The following is an 18134-nucleotide window of genomic DNA, read 5'->3' on the forward strand; positions in this document are numbered from 1 at the left end:
AAAGAAGCCATAAAATCAGAATCAAAAAGAGCTTTATTGCCAAGTTTACAGCACTGAAAAAATCTTTCAGTGCTGAAGAAAGTACAGACATTGTGCAGACATTAGGCAATTAGGCAACAGAAATCAGTCCAGAGACACTGTATTACAAGTCTTTTGAAGCCATTCAACAGCCTGTGTTAATTTAATGTCATTCTTCGACACATTGCACCAGGTTTTATGTCATTGACTGATGCTCTCTTCCGTGACCAATCACAAAATGGCAAGGTTGAAAAACACATCCATAAAGGAAATTTGATAGCTACTGCAGAAGGAACCATTATCACTGAAACTCAGCGACTTGAATATTGGGCTATTTTTGATATATTGATAAATATTACAGTGTTTTATGGTACTTTTATAGTGCTTTTGCCATTTTTTAGAGCTCAGTAGAATAAATCACAGCCCACTTTCTTTGTATGGAAAGTGTAGTCTTCCAATAATGTTTAGTTTTTCACTGAAGAAAGAAGATGATACTGGGTTGGAATAACATGAGGGTGAGTCAATGATGACAAAACAATCATTTTGGGGGCATACTATTCTTTTAATATTAGAAATCCACCATTCTGTGGTTCCAAATCTCACTCTCCGGTTCACAATATCAAGAGGAGATGCAGGGTGAAAATTGTAGTGGTGAGATGTTAAAGGCACACTATACAGTTTCCATTTTTCTCAAACAGCGGCCCCTAGAGTCGCTGTGGAGTACTTGTATTTAACGGTACTGTCGTAAATACCACTCGCGCAGAGACGTCTCTGCAGTCTTCCGACCGCGCTTTCTTCGTTTCCTTCATTGACTCTGCCATGATTCACGTCTGAAATGTGTGCTGGTGTCTTCCATAGAGGCCGCTTCATATGTTGTTGATGTATGTGACGTCGTGCCGTAAAGCAAGTCGTGATTCTCGCGAGATTTGTCGGGGCGCCACCTCTCATACTTGCATTGCCACCCCCCCGACCCCCGCCCTCCGCTTTGCTATCGTAATGATTCGCCCTACTACGAGTTCATTTACCATCAAAATGATTTCGAAGCTGTTATATTAAGGTACAAATCTTGCATAGTGTGCCTTTAACTCAGGCCAAAGGCCAAAAGTGCACAGCCCACTTTCCAGACGAACTGAGGTGGAAGTACTCTGCTCTTGGCCAATTTAACACCTGACCGCCATCCATTTCGCACACAGAACGAGATGACACTGTTAGGGAAGGCCACTCTTCTTCCCATGTTACTTTCTGCAGGATGGATCAGCTCATCCATTGGTATAATGGCTAACACCCATTGAGCTCTGCATATCGTAAAGGCAATTCAATATAGATGGAAATGAGATTAGACTGTGTTATTAGATCGCGCTTTTCCAGTTCGGCTAAGGCAGCGGGTGCCCTTTTACTATTCAAGGCTATTCTGCAGATTTGTCTGAGGGGAGCAGGTGCATAAGTTATTGTGTGCATTCAATCTCTTGTTTGAGGTAAATGCATTCGTGGAGAAATATTTTTGAGAAGGAATACAATTTTCAATTGCATTCTGAAATGTGGCCATTCATTAAAGTGCTGTCAGTCATTTTAAAAGAAATTTTTGTTAAGCTTTTTTTGCCCTTGCTAAATTTGGAGGACTATGAGTGGCACTTTAATATAAAGTATTAAAATAAAAAGGTACACTACTGTTCAAAAGTTTGGGATCATTTTTGAAAGAAGTCTCTCAAGGCTGCATTTATTTGAACAGAAACCGAGTAAAACAGATATTGTGAAGTATTATCGAAATTTAAAACAACTGGTTTCCATTGTAATATTTTTCAAATGTAATTTTTTCTTGTGATGGCGAAGCTAGAATTTCAGCAGCCATTCCTCAAATCTTCAGTGTCGCAATCATTCATAAATCATTCTAACATGTTGAGTAGGAGCTCAAGTAATATTGTATATATATATATATATAATTTATTATACACGAAGAGGAGGGCGGGTCCACCGTCTTCATGTAGCCAATCAAATGAGCTTCTCGCTGACTTTCGTTTTACTCTTATCTGATTGGTTCAATAAACACGCCAGTCGCCAAAACACATCTTTATCTTCATTTGGCTCAGCATCATTCTCGTTGCCAAAATGTTACTTTTAATGCTCACATACATGTTAAATAAATAAATAAATCGTGATTGCTTAATAAGCTGTGCACCATTAGGCTAACTATATGAGTTAATACTGAATTTCAAGCTGGTGTTAACATTATTGGATTGAAATGTTATATATTGCATCTGTTACACCACTGAGCTGCCAAAAGTGTAAGTGCGGAAAAATGGAAGTCAGAAGACTATAGATCCTATTTATTTTGTGTAAGCAAGAAGCTGTAGTTTCACAACACATGAAGTACAATTACGAATAACCGTTAAATGCAGCAACTGTTTTTTTCTTACACCTGAAAGGTGATTTACACCTTTACAAATCTTCTCTTGCACACACAAATTTTATTTACACTTGCAATCTTATGTACACTTACACAAATCTTACCCTGCGCATGCGATTCTTTATGGCATCATTTTACCTTCATACATCTGTGTTTATAGGGTGTGATCCTGGGTTGGTTGTTGCAGATTCATGTCAAAGTAATTGAAACAGCTGGGCCTTCTAACCAGGCTTGAAGCCAGTTCTCACACATCAGCTCTCAAAAGACAGTCCATCACCCTTGATAAGTGGCACCTGGATGACACCTGGAGTGCAGAGATTCAGTCTGTGAGAGCTATTATCAAAAATAAAATAAAAAGCTATTATAAAATCCTGTAACAGGGACTTTTCTTCTTTTGGCCAACAATGATGCGTACCTTGTTTTCTCCCAACGTGAGTTTTGGCTGAGGTTTTTGCTGACATAACGCTGGTTCTTTGATAGTACATCATTTTGACTTGTTTGACATGTGAAATGGAAGCAGAGCAACATCTAGTAAACCAGGATCCTGAACGCCTTTAAATGACTAATGGATGTAACCTTCCAAATGGTGATTTGTTTTGAAGGTGTTGTCATGCTGTTGTAATTCTGACATCAGATCTGTTGTTGATATAAAAGTTGCTTCAGGGCCAACTAAAAAGTCCTGCTCTTATTCATGCCCTATTTCTTTTTCCAGCCATTTTGAGGAAGCTACTTCAAAACTAGCCTATCAAGCTACAAGCTAAAGAAGTTCAAGTTCAGTAGAGCAACTACTAAAAGTAGTTAGTCAAAAATAACTTGAAGTCAGTATTTCAAAGATGACGCAGGGGTTAAAGATAGTTTATCTGTGAAATGTTTCTTTTACTTGTTGGAAAGATTGCAATTTCGAGTTAAACACACGAATGGCACCACAAAGTCGTGATTTGAGTGGGAAACTTGGGATTGTCTTCCAATTTGGGGGCATGTCAGTGAGAAAACATGGCGACGGTTAATTTGATAAAGTGAATGAATGTTTTTTTTTTTCTTTTCATTAACAATAAAACTAGCTAAGTTGCATGAACAAAATACAATAGTAATGTACGATTACCATAGAATATAAAGATTCAGTTTACAGCACCTTCATAATAAAAACAAAGCAATACTCACCCGATGAGAATTCTTTATTCATCATTTTGTAGAAGTAGGGTTAAAGATATTCTGTATTTTATTTTGTAGAAAAGGTACATCGCCATCTTGCTTCGACCAAAGTGATTTGAACGCACCTTGTTATTTCCATTTCTTAACTTGTTAATACAATCTTCTGAGGAGGATTTGAATGCATGTTCCTCCGCAGAATCCCTCTTGGATCCTAAAGTGATGAATTGGTTGAAAGAACATTACGAATCCTACAAAATTATTTAATGATGCATGCTGTCTCAATACAACAATTAATGCCTTTTAAATTCACTTTAATCATATTATATCATTAAAAAAAAGTCACACCTCATAGATTCTACACATTGCACTGCATGCATAAAAATCTAAGAAAGATGTGCAGAGTTATATGAAAGTGTTTCTGTCGCTCTCTCTGCTGGAGGAGCTTTCAACAGCTGCTCATTTTAGACTGTAATCAAATGCCTTTTAGTTAACAGTCTCCCCCTCTCCTCATAATGTCTCATTGAAAGGCGAGTGAAGTATACTGAGTGCTAAAGATTTCAAGCATGCTGGATATGCAATATTATTTTAGAATTTTCTGATGCAAGCATCCTCAATCTATGCACTCTCTTTTAATAAAGTGCCTATGATAAAGCACAAGAGATTCTGATTCTAAAGTGCCTTTAAAGAGACTGTGTGAATTATTCTTGTATGCAGAGATTAGCCAATCATAACAGAGGTATATACATGTAGATGTCTTAAAGGTATGGTAGCCTTTTAGACATCTGCTATATATGTTTTAAAAAGTCAGAATGTAATGTTAAAGGGATAGTTCGGCCAAAAATGATATTTAACCCATGATTTACTCACCCTCAAGCCGTTCGAGATGCATATGTCAATCTTTTTTCAGACGAACACATTTTCAGTTATTTTAGAAAATGTCTTAGATCTTTCAGTGGTTATAATGTGAAGCAATGGGGTCCACCTCCTTCAAGTCCCAAAATGTGCATGCATCCTTCACAAAAGTAATCCATCCGGCTCCAGGGGGATAAACGAAGGCCTTCTGAGGGTAATCCGTGCGGTTTTGTCGAAAAAATATACATATTTAAAACTTTATAAAAGAAAATAACTGGCTTCCGGTAACGGTCGACGCGCGTTCCGGAGATGGATGCTGGCGTATGACGTAGGACGTAGCGTAGGAAGCGTCGTGACGTAGAACGAACGTAGAGTTTTGTTTTGCTCTGTTCTCTGGCTGCGCTGTCACGTTCGTTCTACGTCACGACGCTTCCTACGCTACGTCCTATGTCATACGCCAGCATCCATCACCGGAACGCGCGTCGACCGTTACCGGAAGCCAGTTATTTTCTTTTATAAAGTTTTAAATATGTATATTTTTTCGACAAAACCGCACGGATTACCCTCAGAAGGCCTTCGTTTATCCCCCTGGAACCGGATGGATTACTTTTGTGAAGGATGCATGCACATTTTGGGACTTGAAGGAGGTGGACCCCATTGCTTCACATTATAAGCACTTTACATTATATAGACATTATATAGTAAAAATACAGAAACAAACCCTATGTGAACTGAGATACTAGTAACTAGTCAGAATGGCTATTTAAGCAAAGCGTCTCAACTTTTAAGTATTTGCTCTGGCTCTTGTTTTAAATGGTTTTGTTCTGTTATTATGCTTGTTGTTATCATCTGTTGACGTTGTACAAGCAGAATGTGGCGGTTGGTCGGTGTTGTATTAGTCCTGCCCCTCCTCCACTGTGATTGGACAGCTAGGTGAAAAGTGACAGTTATGAGTGCTGTGTTTTACCCAAAGTTGAACGTTATTCAACTCTCGGCGACCGGTCAAAAAAACACAGAGCACTCAGCGATCAGCATGAAAAAGACGCTCAGTGCCTCGTTACGCTCCTTGCATTTTAAAAACATGGTGCTCCCATTGAAAACAATTGTAAAAATACGCTAGCCACTGGAAAAAATGCTTTGGTGGACACACGGGTTAAGGTTCAAAGATTAACCTGAATTATTCTATGCAAATTCAATTGCATGTGTCTTTGTGGGACGAAAGGTGGTTTTCTATGGCCTTCAGAATAGTTATTAATAGTCAGGCCAGGTCAGTGTAGCTTGATGGCTTTAAATGGGTTTTGGACACTTTTTAGCTGTCAAGAAACGAGATGAACACCAGGTTAGCCATGCTGGGAGACCAAAAAACCAACCTATAGGCTGGTTTAAACTACTCTAGCGAGCAATGGCAGAATGGTATATTATGCCTCCATTTATTAATTCAAAGAGGGATGGCAAAAGCAGCAGATCAGAGAGATCCTCTTGAAAGGAAACCCTGGTCCTTGTTTCTCAACGCCATCGGAGTGCTTTCCAGCAGTGACCATTTCCATTAGCAAGACGATGATGGTGAGATCTAACTCTGCTTCTGTCTTCATTCTGTCTCTTTCTCTCTCTTAAGCTCTGTATGTATCAACTTAGCTCTCAGAAAAAATGAAGGGAATAGAACTTGCAAAGGAGAAAATCAGGATCAATTCATCATGTCACACATACACTCCTTTTTTTCTTTTTTTTTTTCTTTTTTTTAAGCTTTAAGTCCCTGGCCTGCTCAGAATTGTAACTGGTGATTTGCATTCATGAGGCATAAGCAGCTACTGGAAAATGCCAAGGACTCCTGAAATTTCATTGCAACATTTCTTTTTGGCAAGAGAAGCAGCACAATTGATTTACCCTTTGTGTGAGTGTGTAAATATGTGTGTGTATTTAGTTCTAAATTATAAAAATAGTGTTTAAGTAAAATGTGACTAGACCATGGAGGTCTATATTACAGTTAATATTCCAACCATTCATCTCAATAGCAGTTGCCCTTCTGGCGCAGGACCCTGTAAGATCTGAAATCTGCCATCTTCACTCAAAATGGGATGATGCAGCTGTAATTTTATTTTTAATTGTGAATGACAGTGTACAGTATCAGTTTACTTGTTTTGCCTGTTTTGTTATTGTAGTTAGCTGTCTCCAGATGGACATGAATTATTCATCAGGACTGCAATATGAACAACGGAGCAGCAGGTGGCTGTAGGAGGCGTGTGTGTACTGTATGTGGACCACAGTCCCACGCAGCACATGCTTCTGTGAGCAGTTCCTCCACACTGGCAGATTCAAGATCAGTTTATCTCCTCAGGCCAGTAATGCACTTGGAAGAGGACAGAGCTGAGGGACTCTTCTGAGACCAGAAATCACTTGTGTCATGGACATGAATGTGTTTATATGATGATGTAAAAGATATGTGCGGAATTTCTGTAGATGTGGAGCAGAGTTGGAAACCGAGAACCATTAAAAACTACCGGAACTGAATGTCAACCGAAGTTTGACATTTCAATAGCATTTACTTATTGTGACATAAGTGAAACAGCAAGAAAAAAAATAGGGTGGGACTTGATTTTGTACATTGGGAATTGTGGTTTGCTATTGCTGTGATCTCATATGAGTGACAGGTTGTCCCACCTTTGCACCAGAAAGACATGTCATAAAAGAAGAAAGAGGGGAGGGGAGGGGTGAGTGTGATATTTTGATTAAGGGTACGTTTACATGACAACGATGTACTAAACAACGTAAAGTTCTTACTTTGCATTTTTTGCGTACAGACGACAACTTTTTGAAAACCATCCCTGTTCACACGAATATGCGAAAACGATTGAAAATGCTGTATTATGCATGCCAGGCCAGTAGTTGGCGATGTCACATTGTGAAGAAAAAATGTGAAAGAGAGTGTGCCTATAGACTGAACACGTAATACGCATGTGCATGACATCACCTTTTTCACAAATTCGTGTTTTTGTTGTAAACATGGAGAAAATAACTATCATTTTCAGACTTCCACTTTGAAGTCCCCCAAAACGCTCTCTATCCCGGCTGTTTGTCAGCTCTCTAGGTTTTTAAAGAGTTGTGTTGTTTGAATGATGAACTCGCTCAATGAAAACAACAACTAGGCTCTCTCTGTCCTGGACTGCAATCCAAGTTATGACAGCAATCTTTGCAATTGCTCATGTGTCTTTGCAGCCAATTTTTTGCTTGCATCAGAGAGGGTTGTTCAGCTGTCAAATCACAGTGCAGTGTTGTATTATCAGCCTGCAAATTCACAATAACCCACGGTTTCTAACCTCTCAATGTTTCTTCTTTCCTGTATGGGGTCCGTTCGCTGCATCCCAAAGGAGTACTACGGTAACATTGCCTCACAACTCACTGTGTATTCAGCATGTCATTGTGCATCTGGAGCTCAAATGACTATGTTCTTCTTTCCAGCTGCAGAAGAGGCGTTGGCTGTAGGATATTAGAGTGGCAGAATTCCACGGAGAAATATCTGAATGTTCCGTGATCTCCTATTGTGATGGTTGGCTCAACTCGAGAGAACTGCTTTTCTTTTTTGCCAGATAAACAAGCTCCACCATCACTATAAATTAATGAAAGGAGCCATTCCTGACGAAGACATTGAGTCTGTTTGGTCTGTGAATGCACCAAAGTCTGACATATTGTACATTGTTTTTGTAGCAGTCTGCCCCATTGGGTGGAGACGGCTTCCAGCGCCCCTTTTTGTAGCTGAAATATACGATACTTCCAAAATGAAGGTATGACTGCGATGGAAAAAGCAACAGAGACTGCCGCGCTGCAGGCTCACAGACTCAGACTCACTGACCTTCAGACAGCTTTCATCATTAAAGACCCATCAGAGCCTGTGAAAGGCCCTTACCTCTGGATAAAACCCAAATAATAATCAATCAAAAGGCTGACCGGCCAAGACACACAAACACAAAGCTGCTGTTTTCCCACAGAGAGCGGAGAACTCGTGCCTTGAATGTATACAGCATGAAACCTCTATGAAACTGGCAATTTGGTTTTACTTATTGTTCTCAGGCCCATTTTTGTTTCTACCTTTCATCAACATTTCAGCCTTTTTAGTGCAACTGCTGTGCACAGCAACTGTTTTAATGAAAGGTAATGAAAAGGTGAGAGAATGTGATGGATGATAGAGGTCAATTACTCAATCCGTTAAGACCTCCACCTGTCTGCTTCCACGAATAGACATCTAGACGACACTTAAAGGCCTCAACTTAAGCTCTGTGCAATGAGGTAGGTGTATAATATTTTTATTCACTCCACCCTAAACCAGGGCTGGAGATTATACAGTAAGTGAGCACACTGCACACAGTAAAATACCCCACAATGCAGTGCACTAGACTTGTAGTGTATGTGAGTAATATTGGCCAGCATCCTTTCAAAAACATTTTGATTTGTTTTTGAAAGTCTCTTATGTTCTCCAAGGCTGCATTTATTTAATCAAAAATTTGTGTTTAAAAATATAATATAAAAAATATATTTTTTAATTAAATGTATTCCTCACTGTAAATAAAGTTGCTGCCTTAAATTAAGTACAATCAACTTGGATGTTTAAGTCATTTCAACTTAAATTACATTAAACTGACTTAAAAAAAAGTTGAATCTTGTATAACTTATTAAAAAAAAGATGAAAATTGCTTAACATTTTGATGAGTTAAAGCAATGTAAAATAGAAAGTTCACAGGAAGAACAGCATTTATTTGAAATATATATTCGTTTTATTGCTGAATAATATACTGTATATATTATTTTAAAGTCTTATGGACCCCAAACTTTTGAATGGTAGTGACCTCTTTCAAAAGTACTGTGTTCTCCAAAGAAACTTTGTGTTCACTCACAAAAACATTGAAATATAGTTTTCATTCCCATCTTATATTATGTCCGTAACACGCATTTTGCGACATTGCAACATTGTCACTAGCATACCACAATTTACAATGCTGTGCTTGTGCACTAGAAAAGTTACATCACATGACTTCCTGCCTAACTGTGCAGCACACATTTATTTGGTTACCGGTAATGTGCAGTTCATTATAGGAAGAGGAACAAATATCCTATATAAGTATAACATTCATGTATATCCTTTGCCTCAATAATGGCAGGATATAAAAGCAAGCCAAATGCATCCAGATGTTGGGTGTTGGGAGGAATCGGGCCTTCACTTTGGGATCGTCTGAGTCCTCTTGTTTTTCTGCAGCTCCTCTAGTCTGTGGAGGAATTCCTGGCAAGACAAGACAGAAATCGAAACCTGCCGCTCGATGAATTGAAGGTATGTCAGGAATTATAAATGGACTGAACGGGGCTTGTGTGCATTGCAACATGTTTAATATTAAATTTTGCATGTTAATTTAGGAAGATTAATTAAAAATAAAAAAGTACTCAAACACATTTACAGTTATGCACTAATTCACACATACACAAATGGATGAGATATAATTTTGATCAACTCTTTTAATGTGAAAAATATCAAAATATTTTCTTTTATCTTCCACAGAAGAAAGAAAGTCTTAGAGATTTGGAATGACATGATGGTGGGTAAATGATAGACAGAATTTGCATTTTTGATGAACTATATTCTCTTTACTGACAGTTATTGAAAATGCTTTTTATTTCATTTTGATACAGTGCTATGCATAAGTTTAGACACCCATGCTAAAGTTGACTAAAAAGAGGAATAAAAAATCATCTTTTGGAAATTGAACTTAATGCCTTAATTTAAAAAATTAGGAAAAATCCAACCTTTAAGGACACCAATTTTCTTTGTGAATGAATAATGTATCGTAAATAAATAAATGTTCTTCCTTAAAATACAGGGTGCATAAGTTTGGACACCCCTATGTTAAATTCCCATAGAGGCAGGCAGATTTTAATTTTTAAGTATTTTTTTTAATTTTTTTTAGGATACTATGCATCCTGATAAAGTTCCCTTGGCCTTTGGAATTAAAATAGCCCCACATCATCACATAGCCTTCACCATACCTAGAGATTGGCATGGGGTACTTTCCATAAGATCATCTCTCAATGCAAATCAAACTAGCTATTAGGCTAACTGAAATAAAACCATGCCAGTCTCTAGGTATGGTGAAGGCTATGTGATGATGTGGGGCTATTTTAATTCCAAAGGCCAAGGGAACTTTATCAGGATGCATAGTATCCTAAAAAAAAAATACTTAAAAATAAAAATCTGCCTGGCTCTATGGGAATTTAACATAGGGGTGTCCAAACTTATGCACCCTGTATTTTAAGGAAGAACATTTATTTATTTACGATACATTATTCATTCACAAAGAAAATTGGTGTCCTTAAAGGTTGGATTTTTCCTAATTTTTTTAATTAAGGCATTAAGTTCAGTTTCCAAAAGATGATTTTGTATTCCTCTTTTTAGTCAACTTTAGTATGGGTGTCTAAACTTATGCATAGCACTGTAATTATAATATTTATAATTGTAAAATGGATTGCTGTGGACTGTGATAAGCTTATGTTCACTGATGCAAAATAATACATTGACTTATAAGACACATTTTGTATTATATATTCAATGCTTTATCATCTGCCACATTAATGTAAGGTCTTTGAATCATCTTCATTTTCCTAACTGCAATTAATTTAAATTAAAAAGCGTATCATATAATTTGATTAAATATGCACATGCACAAACAACTCAATGTATTGTGCTTTCTTGTGTAAAATGTGCAGATATAACTATAAAAAAGATGTTATACTTTGTCTCTGTGATTGATGACCTCCTTCAACCTGTTAAAGTATATTCCGGAAATGATAGCAAGAAAAATATCAGGCTTCAAATTTACATTTCTTTTTCATAAAGCCTAGCAATACACTGCATTGTTGTAGTGTAATCAAAATGAAAAATATGTTTACCTGGAACCTTTAAATTATAACTTGTTTTGTGCACACAGTTGTGAGAGCATGTAAAGCTGTTTTTATTAGTTGAAAATACAGAGGAAGATAATCCCTCCAGACACACACAGCTCCCACTCGCACAATATCTGGCAAAAGCAGGCGCAGTGAACAGATAGTCCTCCCATCTAATGAAGGCAAGAGAGAAAAACACCTTCAGTTTCCAGATGGGAGTCTAACATCGTTTTCCATCAAGACATTCATTCAGTTCATAATAACCATCGAAAATGTCTCCACAACAGTTTGATTACCTCACACAGATGCTGGATATTTCTTGGGGGGGTTTAATGAGATCAAATCAAATTACCCTTCAGTGCCTTTGAATAAAAGGCTATTTCAGGTCATGGTTTGTTTAAAATTATCTTAATGTGCAGCATTTAGTGAAGTGCTTGAGCTTGAGCTTGAGCTTGAGATCAAGCAAATAAAGGATAGTCTTACCTTGATTCTGAATCCTGGGAATTCATTTTAGGGGACAAATTTGCCCTCTCACGGTACAAAATATCCTACAAAACTGTCCCATGCCAGAATTTCACATTCAGAATTACAGTTCAAAAAGTACTGTATCATAAAATAACTATTAATATCTATGTTTTAATGTTTTCAAAATGTCGTCTTTTGTGGTTTGCAGAAGAAAGAATTCAGGTTTGGAACACATGAATGATGACAGAATTTTTATTTTCGGGTGAATCACTTTAATGAAGGAAAAAGCCTCATATATTGAAAATGACGGCACATCCATGATTTGTTCTATATTTAAACTCTGTTTGTCTGCACACATCAAATGGCACATTTTTATGTGGAGATTTTGTACTCTTTGGCCCAAAGACAAAACATCAGTGCCACATTAATGGAGTCGACCATTAACCTCCTAGTGGCAGGCCTGATAACATCGGAAATGATTGCGACAATAGGTTAGAAATTATCCAGGCCTTGGGGCAAAAATGCCACTGAGAGTGATAAAATGTCCCAAATATTTCAGATATGGGAGCAAAAGTTCCATGGTTTGATATATTTATTGCCATGGGTTAAGCAACCAAGTGTCTGTTTGAATGAACAGATTCAATTGAAGTGTTTGACATAAATCATTCAAATGTTACAGGTCAGTATGTTTTTATTAAAGGAATTAATATTGTACTCCTATTCATCGGGATGCATTACATTAGGTCAAAAGTGACATTAAAGACATTTATAATGTTACAAAAGATTTCTGTTTCAAAAAATGCTGTTCTTTTGAACTTTCTGTTCATCAAAGAACCCTGAAAAAAGAGACTTCTTTCAAAAACTTTTGAAAGGTAGTGTCTATGGATGACATGCTAAATGTCACATAAAGGTAAAAGGAAAAAAACTATTTCAGCACCCTATAATCGGCAAATCCATTTCTGACATCATTGCAGAGTATCACAAAAAATAAACCACAATAATGTTCTGGGGCCGTATTCACAAAGAATTTTAAGGCTAAAAGTAGCTCCTAACTGGCGAATTTAGGAGCAACTCCTAAAAATAATGGGCGTGTCACTCGTAACTTTAGGACTCCTAATTTTTTTGACTAAGAGTAATTCACGAATCATTTTAGCCCTAAAAGTAGCACCTAAGACTGGGACAGCTTAAAAGAAGTCGAGAGGACTCCTAACTCACTAAGACCTATTCACAAACCGCTTTTTGTGGCATTTCACGTTGCGATGTTTTGAAATGCGTACGCGGCGGCTACAGGAGCTTCCAATCGCGAGGGAACAATTTTGCATTGTAGGCATAACTAGCTGCAATAACGCCACCAACAACAACCAAAACTAGGCTACTCATTGCATGTAAACTAATTGTAACATTTCATTGTGAATCAAATTAAAATGTTCTTCTCTTTGCAAACGTAGGCAGAGGCATATAGTGACAGATTAATTCAATAATGTTGCAAGGATATTGCATCAATCCATATGTTTCATTAGGCTACTAGGCTATTTGTTTTGCCTTACTGTTTATTAATTTAGGCTATTTATTCAGTTATTCATCATCTTCCGTCCTTCGCACTACTTGTGTAGTGCACGCATTCTCAGACCTGTCACTCATCATCGTAGGGGAGGTGTTTGGAATCATTCCCGCGTTACAATCATCAACCAATCAAGGTGGTCACTTCAGTCAAGCTCGTACATGAGTAATGACGTCATCCATAGCAACGAAGACTAACTCTTAGTTTAGGAGTTGTCATTTTTCTTTACTAAGAGTAGGTCTGAAAGGCGTTGTGAATAACTTTTAAGAGAAAACTCCTAGCTAAAATCTTTTAGTGCGATTTAGGAGTACTCCTAGTGGTAAGATAAAATGCTTTGTGAATATGGCCCCTGAATTCATTGTAGAACAACAGATTCAGGAAAGCTGTTTTGGCTGATTGGAGCTTTCTGAAGTTCATCCAACTCCTTGATTTCATTTTCATTCTATTCTCAGAGGTTCAATATATAGAAATAAACAAGAAGCCTTATTGGTTTGCCATCCAAAATTATGCAAAAATTGTCTGAGCACAAAACTCCAGTGGAGCGTCAACATAAAGAGCTGGAGAATGAAAGAGGCAGGCAGAGCAACAGCCTCAAGCTATGTTCACTCCCTCTGCTGCCCTTATGGCCAGAGAAATGCTTTTTCTCAGCAAACATATCTTCCCTTCTGTGTTTTAGATGCATACTGATCCTAAGCTTTTTATGGCTTTGTATGTGATTTTGGACATACACTTATTCTTATACTTATATTTATGTATTTAGTGTGTTGCCCCATTTAAAGGTGACTTTAAATATTAAAATGTCACATCATAGTGTGTGCTGTAGACTGCATTAGAGACTTTTTGTTTATGTCTGTCATGATGCCAGTAATAGATCATAATGTTGTGAGGAAGGAAACACTGGCCTCTGGATTTGACATTTTAAAACTATAAATGGAAAGTTCCCCTGTTATGTTCTTTGTTATTTAGCAGGCACTTTCTTCTATCAGAATGATTATTTAGTTGGTACAGTTGTGGTCAAAACAGCCGCTTCAGAAGAGAAACCTTTGAACTCTTCATAGCAATAAATAAATATGATATTTAAAGTTCTACCTGAACCATACCTTTTAAGATATACCTTTCGAAACTGATTTTGCGAAATTGGTTTGCACATGGATATTTTCACTCACAGTTTAGACTGAAAGAATCCATGCATGAGATTGTATGGAGCAGCTGGAAAGAGAATTACCCCAGTGCAGAGTAGCCTATATGAAGCGTCACAGCAGAAAATGCATTACTTTAAGAAGAGCGAGCAGCTGTTGTCAAATAGAAACACATGAGAAAATATAAGATGATCATATGTGCTTAATCACAGGATGTTCATCAGGTTTCATAATTCAACTATAAAACCATAGCCAGAAGCGTTCTTGGACTGTTTTTAATTACTCAAATGTTTTAATGCTTTATGCAAATGTTTAATTTAATTTTTTATTCATATTTTGTATGTTTTATTTTTATTTATAAAAGATAATATAGGCTACCTGTATTATATTTATATTATTTCAAATATATATATATATATATATATATTTTTAAATACACTTATGGCTGACAAATTTTGTCACATTACGCTGGATTATTAGTCAGGAAGACACATTATTCTTTGTATAGAGAGCCTAAGTCCCTCCCCTTCCGGTGGACCACCATGGGACCTTATTTTGGAAAAATATTGTATGGTAGTCAATGGCGAGACACAACAAATATTTTGATCTCGTTTGAATTGTTCCCTGAATTACACATATGATGTTTGTCAATTTAAAAGATACATTTTAAAGTCAAGAAAGTCGCAGTTTGATGTAAAACTGTTGAGGTATAAGACTGTGAAAATAAGTAATTCCTAAGACTACAAACCCAAAAGGCGCACATGTGAAGTCATACCTTTTCTCTCAATGAATGAAGCTAACTTTACTGAAGCTAACGTCTGTCATTTTTTCTATAGTCTTACGTTATAATCGTAACGTTACGCCATCATGCCTGAGTGTTTTGTACCAGACTGCACACATACGAGCAACGGTGACGTACATAGTGCGAGACGAGAGATGTAGTTCATTGAGCGATTTTCACATAAAACTAAATGTTACTCTTCTGTTTTATGACAAACTGCGACTTTCTTGACTTCCATAATTATCTTTTAAATTGACAAACATCATATCTGTAATTCAGGGCACAGGTCAGACGGAATAGAAAGATAAGTTGTCTCTCGCCATTGACTACCATACATATTTTTTCCGAAATAAGGTCCCATGAGCCGGAAGCGGAGGGGAGGGACTTAGGCTCTCTATTGTGAATGAATCTGAAGTTCAAACTCGAGCAGATGGGATTTGCCTGTCGTTAGGGTAGTGATGGCAGGTTACCCTGACACTGGATCTGCATTTTTCAATCTTTTATAACAATAGGGATAAGTTATTTTGTGGCAAGCCACAATGGCAGTGTTTTCAAGAAATCACAGTGTACAGACAGCAGGAGAGTTTTGCATTAGAGAGTCAATAGGATTGTTAGCTGTCACCAACTGACAACAAAATCGCAAAGCAGAAGTTTCCTTTTGGGAGAACTGAATGTTACTTGCTTTTATTAATTACTGTTTGGAAACTTATATACATCGTTAAGTCATGAAACTCTTCCGAGCAGTTGATTGGTTTTCTTAAAGCCGGCTACTTTGGCCAATTTATAGTTTTGTTCTATCTACCTATTTTTATTTCCGTCCTGAACCAGCTCAATTCAGTTCAGCACGCCATGGGAATTGTCCAGCCCCCCACCTTCCCCAGCACCACCTGCCTAGATCTGCTAGGGTTCTCCCTACTTTCCTCGCATCAACTCGTATCCTATTATTTCTGTGCATGTTTTAGCAGTATAGCCTTTACTCAGGCCAACACCAGCATAGCAGATCTAGTCCACCAAGACAAAGCCTATGTACATTCCATTCTTATCAATAAAAGTCTGTTTAATTCTATTCCGAGAGTTGTCATGACTGAAATTATTCTGACCACGCGAAATCCGACCAGAGGAGTCATACACTACATTTGGACTGTCAGCTCAAAATTTCATGTGATTTCAGCAATCAGCAATCTCTTGCTGAATCTGATTGGATTTCAATCGTAAATGCACAAAAATCGGATTTGGACTGACAATCTGAACGTAGCCTTAGAGTTGTGTGTGTTAATATATTATTCCAATTACTTTAAAGAACAAGAGTTTTATGTATACAACATAACATAAACAATATGCCCGACAAGCTGTCACTACAGTTTTTGGATGAAAAATCCCAACAATGGTAACATACCTTACAGCGAAATGTAAATCTTCTACAGTACCATAAATTAATACTCCCTTAAAACTGTTTCCCACACTGTTTCCCAGCAGTGCCTCAATTCAATATGGTGTTGAATCAGAAAAAAAGGTACACCGCATTGATCCATGCACTGTAAAAAAATATTGTTGGTTTAACTTAAAAAAGTAAGTTACCTGGTTGCCTTAAAATGTTGAGTTGATTGAAATTAAAAAGTTTAGTTAATGCAATGAAGGAGATTGGTTTAATCAATATAAACTTAAAATATTATGTAATCTGAACTACATTAATTATCTAAATTGATTTGACAAAAGATAAAAAGTTGTGATAACAAATAATGAAAATATATATTTTTTTACAGTGTGGACAACAGACATTCCAACATGTCATCTGACATCACTCCCATGTTCTGGAGCACAAGATTTATGATTTATACATGCCGTCTACATCTCACACCACACTTTGACACACAGATCCAAAACAAAACAATTCACGTGCTGAAAGCCCACAGGTAGAACATGAATATTTCATGAAATCAGGAGTTGATTAAGTAAGGCCACAACATTCCTACTAAAGGAACCATTCCTCACAAGCACAAGTGGAATCTCTCCTCGCGAATTAGTCAAAACACGAACGAAAGCCACGAACTATTTGCTTCAGCCTGATGATCCATATGGCTTGCTAGTGTTAAAAACTGCACTTATTGTAATTATGATTCTTAAACCACCTCTGACTGTCATTGCAACATACCAGCATGTTTCATAGCTGCATTTAGAACGTGTTTCATAGCTGCACACATTATGGAGGGGACTGCAGTGATAAGGTAACTTTATCAGGAGGAAATTAATGAGCTGTCATCTAGCCGAAAAGCAACAAACATCAAGATTTGCTAAATCATTTAAGAAACTGATCGTGTGGATACCGTAGCTCAATGTAGCTGCTTTTTGTCACTTAATTATTCAACCTCATTTGTCTTCAGTGAGTGAGAGAAAAACACATGCGCTAATGTTAAAAACAAAGGTGAAGTAGTTTCTTTGTAAGATAAAATAAGAAACTCTTGCTTGGTGAAAATTTTCACCTCAAAATGGCTGGAGGCAACAGTGTTTGCTTTTATATTTCGAGCACATTCCTGTCACTCGAGGTCAGTGTAGGAGGGAACGTTCTTACGAAGACGTCAAAACCCCAAAACACATTTTGTGCACTCATGTGTAGTCACTGCTATTATGGAGGAAACATCAGAAGCTTATTGAAACATCTCTCCTGAGATTCTGACCCTCAGCTTGTAATGTCATTAACAAAGCAGAGCAGAATGTGTAGTTTAATGAAGTTCCAGCAGTGAGTTGGACATGCTAGCTAACCAATCTTACCCCTGATAATTATGAGGTTCTAGACATGAAATCAACATGAAATGAAAATTTGGGTTCTTAACACACTTTTCT

Source organism: Rutilus rutilus (genome assembly GCF_951802725.1).
Source record: "Rutilus rutilus genome assembly, chromosome: 22".
NCBI classification, from domain to species: Eukaryota; Metazoa; Chordata; class Actinopteri; order Cypriniformes; family Leuciscidae; genus Rutilus; species Rutilus rutilus.